The sequence below is a fragment of the Rhipicephalus microplus genome, unplaced genomic scaffold (genome assembly GCF_043290135.1).
Source record: "Rhipicephalus microplus isolate Deutch F79 unplaced genomic scaffold, USDA_Rmic scaffold_124, whole genome shotgun sequence".
Classification (NCBI taxonomy): domain Eukaryota; kingdom Metazoa; phylum Arthropoda; class Arachnida; order Ixodida; family Ixodidae; genus Rhipicephalus; species Rhipicephalus microplus.
Genome location: NW_027464696.1, coordinates 320,001 through 328,778, shown reverse-complemented (window position 1 = coordinate 328,778; position 8,778 = coordinate 320,001). Strand labels below are relative to the sequence as shown.

The 8,778-nt window shown below is 59.3% G+C and overlaps 2 non-coding genes across 2 annotated transcripts; both read left to right on the top strand.

The window, feature by feature from the left end:
• The first annotated feature begins 4,572 nt into the window (after nt 1-4,572).
• Nucleotides 4,573-6,387, top strand: LOC142790810 (small subunit ribosomal RNA). Its single transcript, XR_012889789.1, has one exon. It is a non-coding gene; the product is annotated as a small subunit ribosomal RNA (ribosomal RNA).
• Nucleotides 6,388-8,106: 1,719 nt separating this feature from the next.
• On the top strand, nt 8,107-8,259 carry LOC142790780 (5.8S ribosomal RNA). Its single transcript, XR_012889759.1, has one exon. It is a non-coding gene; the product is annotated as a 5.8S ribosomal RNA (ribosomal RNA).
• The last annotated feature ends 519 nt before the right edge of the window (nt 8,260-8,778 follow it).

Sequence of the window (8,778 nt, the reverse complement as noted above, 5' to 3'; positions counted from 1 at the left end):
GTGATTTTTCCTGTCCCGTGCCGCCCCGGCTGACGCGGTTGGGACTTCGCGTTTGTTCGGCCGCCACGGGTTTTGGCGCACTCGCTCGGTTGCTTGTTGTTGCCACTTGTTGCGAACCCAGGTTTCTTGAGCGAGCGCGGGCGTTTTTTCTTCCTTTCTTTCTTTGTTCTATGTGTTAGCGAATCGGCCTTTAATATCACACGAGGACTCACAACCAACAATTTTCAGTTTGAAGTGTAAATAATCTGCAGGTGTTGACGTAACTGACTTGCCCCGTACCCTTGAGTACATCCATGAAGTTCTCGTAGTACTACTAAATCGCATTATTCCAAGTGGAGAAATTCCCATAAATTTGCAAACCTCTACACGAAAATCGGTGCGCGTGATAAAGTTGAAAATTATCGTCCGATATCAAATGTGCCTTCTATAACACAAATTCTAGGAAAAAAAAAAAAACACTTGTTCGCCGTTTTCTGCGCCGTGACTGGCAGCACTCCGGCGAAGCGAAACGGGGTCGATTCGAGCACGATATCGGCGTCTTTCGACGTGCTCGCCGGCGACCGTCGCACGAGTACGTCGCACGAGCGCGTCTGCCGGGGCGCCGTTTGCGAAGCCGACGCAAAAGTGGGAACCGCCGCTCGGATGATCGCCGCTTTCGGCAGAGTGAGTGTTGGCACTCCGGGGAAGCGAAACAGCGTGAATGCGCCCACGAAATCGGCGTATTTTGAAGTGACCGCCGGCGACCGTCGCACGAGTACGGTAAACCGCGTCAGCCGGGGCGTAGTTCGGGACGCCGACGAAAAAGTGGGAAGCGCAACTCGGATCTTCGCCGTTTTTGCAGGAGTGAGTGGCGGCCCTCCTGCGAGACCAAGAAGCATCGATTCGTGCACGAATTCGGCGCCTTTCGACGTGATCGCCGGCGACCGTCGCTCGAGTAGGGCAAACCGCGTCTGCCGGGGCGGGCTTCGGGACGCCGATGCGAAAGTGGGAAACGCTGCTCGGATGTTCGCCGTTTTTGGCCGAGTGAGTGCTGGCACTCGGGCGAAGCCAAACGGGGCCGATTACGGCACGATATCGGCGTCTTTCGACGTGCCCGCCGGCGACCGTCGCACGAGTACGGTAAACCGCGTCAGCCCGGGCGGAGTTCGGGACGCCGATGCGAAAGTGGAGAACGCCGCTCGGATCTTCGCCGTTTTTGGAGGAGTGAGTGGCGGCACTCCGGAGAAGCCAAGGAGCGCCAATTAGCGCACGATATCGGCGTCTTTCGACGCGCTCGCCGGCGACCGTCGCACGAGTAGGGCAAACCGCGTCTGCCGGGGCGGGGTTTACGACGCCGACGCAAAAGTGGGAACCGCCGCTCGGATGTTGGCCGTTTTTGGCAGAGTGAGTGCTGGCACTCCGGCGACGCGAAAGAGCGCGAATGCGCCCACGAAAGTGGCGTATTTGGACGTGCTTGACGGCGACCGCTGCAGGAGTACGAAAAACCACGTCAGCCGGGGCGAGCGACCCACGGCGGTCTGGGTGCTTATCGCTGCTATTATAGGGGCACCCCGGCAGACGCAGAAAAAAAAAAATTTTTTTTCGACCTTCTTTTTTGCTGGTCGAGCTCGGGTAACCCAGGTCGCAATGGGAGCCGCGCACGAAAGCGGCGTCGCGAGACGCGTTCGCGGTCGCTAGTCGCACGAGCTCGGCAACCGCGTCAGCCGGCGCGGAGTTCGGGATGCCGACGGCTAAGTGGGTACCGCTGCTCGGATGTTCGCCGTTTTTGGCCGAGTGAGTGCTGGCACTCCGGTGAAGCCAAGGAGCGCCAATTCGTGCACGATATCGGCGTCTTTCGACGTGCCCGCCGGCCACCGCCGCACGAGTACGGCAAACCGCGTCTGCCGGGGCGGGGTTTGCGACGCGTACGCAATAGTGGGAACCGTCGCTCGGATGTTCGTCGTCTTTGGCCGAGCGAGTGCTGGCACTCCGGCGAAGCGAAACGGGGCCGATTCGGGCACGATATCGGCGTATTTCGACGTGCTCGCCGGCGACCGTCGCACGAGTACGGCAAAGCGCGTCTGCCGGGGCGAGGTTTGCGACGCCGACGAAAAAGTGGGAAGCGCCGCTCGGATCTTCGCCGTTTTTGCAGGAGTGAGTGGCGGCCCTCCTGCGAGACCAAGAAGCATCGACTCGCGCACGATATCGGTGTCTTTCGACGTGCCCGCCGGCCACCGCCGCACGAGTACGGCAAACCGCGTATGCCGGGGCGGGGTTGGCGACGCCGACGCAAAAGTGGGAACCGCCACTAGGATGTTCGCCGTTTTTGGCAGAGTGAGTGCTGGCACTCCGGCGAAGCGAAAGAGCGCGAATGCGCCCACGAAAGTGGCGTGTTTGGACGTGCTTGACGACGACCACCGCAGGAAAACGAAAAACCACGTCAGCCGGGGCGAGCGACCCATGGCGGTCTGGGTGCTTATCGCTGCTATTATAGGGGCACCCCGGCAGACGCAAAAAAAAAAAATTTTTTTTTCGACATTCTTTTTTGCTCGTCGACCTCGGGTGACCCAGGTCGCAGTGGGAGCCGCGCACGAAAGCGGCGTCGCGAGACGGCTTCGCGGTCGCTAGTCGCACGAGCTCGGCAACCGCGTCTGCCGGGGCGGAGTTCGGGACGCCGACGGCTAAGTGGGAACCGCCGCTCGGATGTTCGCCGTTTGTGGCCGAGTGAGTGCTGGCACTCCGGCGAAGCCAAACGGGGCCGATTCCGGCACGATATCGGCGTCTTTCTACGTGCTCGCCGGCGACCGTCGCACGAGTACGGCAAAGTGCGTCTGCCGGGGCGGGGTTTGCGACGCGTACGCAATAGTGAGAACCGTCGCTCGGATGTTCGTCGTCTTTCGCCGAGCCAGTGCTGGCACTCCGGCGAAGCCGAACGGAGCCGATTCGGGCACGATATCGGCGTCTTTCCACGTGCTCGCCGGCGACCGTCGCACGAGTACGGTAAACCGCGTCAGCCGGGGCGGAGTTCGGGACGCCGATGCGAAAGTGGGAAGCGCCGCTCGGATCTTCGCCGTTTTTGGAGGAGTCAGTGGCGGCACTCCTGTGAAGCCAAGGTGCGCCAATTCGCGCACGATATCGGCGTCTTTCGACGTGCCCGCCGGCCACCGTCGCACGAGTACGGCAAACCTCGTCTGCCGGGGCGGGGTTTGCGACGCCGACGCAAAAGTGGGAACCGCCGCTCGGATGTTCGCCGTTTTTGGCAGAGTGAGTGCTGGCACTCCGGCGAAGCGAAAGAGCGTGAATGCGCCCACGAAAGTAGCGTATTTGGACGTGCTTGACGGCGACCGCCGCAGGAGTACGAAAAACCACGTCAGCCGGGGCGAGCGACCCACGGCGGTCTGGGTGCTTATCGCTGCTATTATAGGGGCACCCCGGCAGACGCAGAAAGAAAAAAAAAATGGGGACATGGCGTGCGTCACCGTGCGGCTTCGCAGCGTTGCCGAAGTCGCCGAGCCCTTCGACTGAGCCGAACGGCGGACAGGGAACGTTGGTCGGCCGTTCTAACCTGTCGGTGCCACGCCGAGACGTCGTTAAGGAAAACCGCGTCGTGGGCCTCTACGACGCCGTCGATTCGTTGTACGTTTGGTGTCCAGCGTGTCGGCGGCGAGTAGCGGACACGTCGTTCACGACTTCGGTCTTTCGCAGTCGACGCGAACTTGCGGAGAGTCGTGGTGCCTCACGTTTTCGGCAGAAACCGCGGCGGAATTTTCCCGTGCGTGCGCGCACGACCTCGGTGCTGTGCCGTCAGCGTAGTGTTGCACAAACTCGTGGCCTACCCAAGGTGCGGTACGTTTGCGGCCGTATCCTCGGTGGCAATTTCGTGAGTAGGGTCGCAAATTCTACGACCTCGGCGGGTTTGAGAGCGACGTAGACTTGTGGCACGCTCAACGTGCCACACGTTTCGGGGCACACCCGCGGTGAAATTTTCTCGAGTACGCTCGTATTAGTGCCCAAGGAGGTCTGGGTACTTATCGCTGCTATTATGTGGGGGTTCTCGTGAGCGGCGTACGCGAAAGCGACCGGGTGTCTGATATGCGGCGGGCTTCGGCCTCGTCAAGCGTGTCCTCGGGTCTGCTCCAGGGGAATCCACGGCAGTCGTCTGCAGCCTCATCCGCTTGATGCGTTAGGGGCTGGTTGTCGGACGGTGCCGTTTTACCACGATATCGAGGTGTGTTCCGTGTCGTCCTCGGGCGATTCAGATGCGAAAGCGCCGAAGACGCGGGCGTGACCCGTCGTCTGGCGGCTTTGCGGTCTCGGCTCCGTTGCTAGTTCCGGCCGGTCCACCGACAGTGCAGCGGGCTTGGGCAACCCGCACGGCGCGACCGAGTCGATGCAACGAAAAAGAGCGAGCATGAACGTGCTTCTTGCCGCACGGCTCCCACTCGTCTTTCGGGAAGGTTGTGCCGTAGCGAGCTCGAACGCCGTCATCTCGGAGTGCAAAATAAGCGTGTTGGGGCGCCTGAAGGTGGCCTCCGCCGCACACAGACTGCGTCCGGCCCGCCGAAGGCGAGGACGGACGCGCAGTCGAACGATTACCTGGTTGATCCTGCCAGTAATCATATGCTTGTCTCAAAGATTAAGCCATGCATGTCTAAGTACATGCCGAAATAAGGCGAAACCGCGAATGGCTCATTAAATCAGTTATGGTTCCTTAGATCGTTTCTTCCTACTTGGATAACTGTGGCAATTCTAGAGCTAATACATGCAGTGAGCCTGGAGCCCTTTGGGTAACGGGTGCTTTTATTAGACCAAGATCGATCGGGTTTCGGCCCGTATTGTGTGGTGACTCTGGATAACTTTGTGCTGATCGCATGGCCACGAGCCGGCGACGTTTCTTTCAAGTGTCTGCCTTATCAACTTTCGATGGTAGGTTACTTGCTTACCATGGTTGTTACGGGTAACGGAGAATCAGGGTTCGATTCCGGAGAGGGAGCCTGAGAAACGGCTACCACATCCAAGGAAGGCAGCAGGCGCGCAAATTACCCACTCCCGGCACGGGGAGGTAGTGACGAAAAATAACAATACGGGACTCTTTTGAGGCCCCGTAATTGAAATGAGTACACTCTAAATCCTTTAACGAGGATCAATTGGAGGGCAAGTCTGGTGCCAGCAGCCGCGGTAATTCCAGCTCCAATAGCGTATACTAAAGCTGCTGCGGTTAAAAAGCTCGTAGTTGGATCTCAGTTCCAGACGAGTAGTGCATCTACCCGATGCGACGGCTCGGACTGAACATCATGCCGGTTCTTTCTTGGTGCACTTCATTGTGTGCCTCGAGATGGCCGGTGCTTTTACTTTGAAAAAATTAGAGTGCTCAACGCAGGCGAGTCGCCTGAATAAACTTGCATGGAATAATAGAACAAGACCTCGTTTCTGTTCTGTTGGTTTTTGGAATACGAGGTAATGATTAAGAGGGACGGACGGGGGCATTCGTATTGCGGCGCTAGAGGTGAAATTCTTGGACCGTCGCAAGACGAACTACTGCGAAAGCATTTGCCAAGAATGTTTTCATTGATCAAGAACGAAAGTCAGAGGTTCGAAGGCGATCAGATACCGCCCTAGTTCTGACCATAAACGATGCCAACCAGCGATCCGCCTGAGTTACTCAAATGACTCGGCGGGCAGCTTCCGGGAAACCAAAGTATTTGGGTTCCGGGGGAAGTATGGTTGCAAAGCTGAAACTTAAAGGAATTGACGGAAGGGCACCACCAGGAGTGGAGCCTGCGGCTTAATTTGACTCAACACGGGAAAACTTACCCGGCCCGGACACTGGGAGGATTGACAGATTGAGAGCTCTTTCTTGATTCGGTGGATGGTGGTGCATGGCCGTTCTTAGTTGGTGGAGCGATTTGTCTGGTTAATTCCGATAACGAACGAGACTCTAGCCTATTAAATAGGTGCGGGGTTCCCAGCACCTTACAACCTTCTTAGAGGGACAAGCGGCTCCTAGCCGCACGAAACAGAGCAATAACAGGTCTGTGATGCCCTTAGATGTCCGGGGCCGCACGCGCGCTACACTGAAGGAAGCAGCGTGTCTTTATCCCTGTCTGAAAAGACTGGGTAACCCGTGGAACTTCTTTCGTGATTGGGATAGGGGCTTGCAATTGTTCCCCTTGAACGAGGAATTCCCAGTAAGCGCGAGTCATAAGCTCGCGTTGATTACGTCCCTGCCCTTTGTACACACCGCCCGTCGCTACTACCGATTGAATGATTTAGTGAGGTCTTCGGACCGATGTCCGGCGCGGCCTTTCGGTTGCGCCGGTCTGTTGGAAAGATGACCAAACTTGATCATTTAGAGGAAGTAAAAGTCGTAACAAGGTTTCCGTAGGTGAACCTGCGGAAGGATCATTAACGGATTGTGAAGGGTGAGCGCCTCGGCTGCGTCTGCGCCCGACACTTTCTGCCGCTGACCCCGTTTGGACGCGGGGTCGGCTTTTCCCCACGGGGCTGCCTGAATGTGGAGCGGCACCCCGTGACAAATTGTTGCGCCCAGCGGACGCCAACACCGCGACCTTGGACGGTCGGCCAGGTGGCGGACGCGGGTACAAACGGCGCAACGCACTCATAGGTCGGCTTTCGACCCGCCACTGCACCGTGGCTCGAAGCGCTCGAAATGCGCGACCCGACCGCTGCGGGACCGCCTAGTACTGTAAACAGGAGCGGCGGAGCGCGAACGGCGAGTCGTGGTTACGTCGGTAGAAGGCGAGGCTGCGCGTTCCCGAAACGCCAGCCGAGTGCCCTCCCGACCGTTCGAGCGTGCAAGAACGAGACCCGACAATCGCGCGGCGACTGCCAAGTACGAGAGGAACGGCACAAGCGTCGGCGGTCGGTCAAGGAACTGGCGATGTGACGGGTCCGCTGTGCACCAGTGCATACCGTCCCGCCGTCCGCGGCAAGCGCCTCCGCGTCCTCGGGTGACGGAGGCTGCCGGTCGGTTCTTGCAGGCGAGGGATCTCGCTGGCACCGGTTCGCGTTGACGCGCGGCCGGTCATGGCACGGCGATGCGACGGCCGAGGTGCGCAGTACTCGATGGAGGAACCGCACGCTCCGATGACCGTCCCGCCCTCCGCGGCGTATGCGTACCGACCGTAATGGTTGCAGCAGCGCCGGCCGGCTTTTGAATTCGCCACACGAAACACGGTGCGAGATCGCGGTTAGGGGAGCGTCGACGTTGCCAGGCGTTTTGCTTGCTGCCGAGGGAAAGGCGGCACGGCCACGTCGCGCTCGTCGCGATTAGCGGGTCTGCGCGCTTTGGGAAGGTGCCGCAACGACTTGCCGAAAGAGGAAGCACGGAAGAACGAGGGACTTGGACGTCCCGACAATTGAACGCACTTGCGGCCAGGCCCTTGCTGGCTTCGTTCTTCCGCCTCGAGTAGGCTCGTACGCGGCTCCGGCGCCGAAAGTGGTCCTTGGCACCGACTTCGGTGGACGTGGGAAGTGCCGCGCAAGTACGGCGCGCCTGGCTCCACCTGTTGGCTAAAGTAAGCAGCCGGATCGGCATTTTGGTGTGCGGTGGCAAACCGTGGATGCGAAAAAAGCTTGTGCGATTTCGTGGAACAAAAAGCGGGGGTCCCCCTTTTTATGCGGAGGAGACCGACCCGCCCGCCGTGGTGAACCGCGACGCCACGGTAAAAACGGGAGAGGCTTGTCGATGGGACCGTGCATCCCGCGCTCCACGGAGGCCGGGAGGCGGCCGCCCGAGGAAATGTGTAGCCGTCGAGGCCCGCATCTGCGTGCACTCTTATCCAAATGGGTGTACCGCAGGCATTTTCTGGTTAGGCGGGCCAATGAGAGCGAGCACACAACGATACCTACGGGTCCGGCTTGGAGAACCGGCTTCGACGCCTCCCGAGTATTTATAGAGGGGTGGACCACGAAAGCACTCGCAAGTAGCGGAAGCGAAACGCCGTCCGAAACACACCGTTTGCTCGATTTGCGGCAGCCGAAAAAGGCGCGGCAGAGTTTTGGAGTCCAAGCGTGCGCTGAAAAGCGCCCTTCTTGGCCACTGTTTGGCCGAGTGCCAGAAACGTTTGGTTTTGACTGTACGGAATTGAACAAACACTTTTTCACGACTCTAAGCGGTGGATCACTCGGTTCTCGGGTCGATGAAGAACGCAGCCAGCTGCGAGACTTGGTGTGAATTGCAGGACACACTGAGCACTGATTCTTTGAACGCACATTGCGGCCTTGGGTCTTCCCTTGGCTTCGTCTGTCTGAGGGTCGGATCACATATCAAGAGAGCCTTCGGCGCACAAGGGAACGTGAGCCGTCGACTCGTTTTGACCGCGTCGGCAACACGGACAGCACGCTGAACACCTCACAGCGAGCGCCAACAGCGGCCACTCAAGGGCGAGACGGTGGCGACCGTCGTGCCAGAGCCCAACCGAAACGGGGGCGACCGACTGCATTGAGGATGTGGCACCTCGTTGAGACCGCCGCAGGACTTCGAGTCGGAAGGAAGCCTGCAGGGAAAGTGCGGTCGAGGTTGCGTACTCCTCTCTGCGACCGGGCGCGCAAGAGCTGCGAGAGCCACGGACGCGCAACTTTAACGCACGGTAAACACGAGGAGCGAAAGCCGGCCAGCAAAGCTTCTCCAGCCGTGCGCAAAGTGCGCGAGATCGCAGCCTTGCGTTGCGCTTGTTGCCCTCGAAGTAAGCAGGGTGTCCCGTAGACCGGGCGCTCGAACACGCTGCGGGGCCGTGCCTCCTCCAGGCTTTGCCGCGCGAACAGGGAACGTTCGCG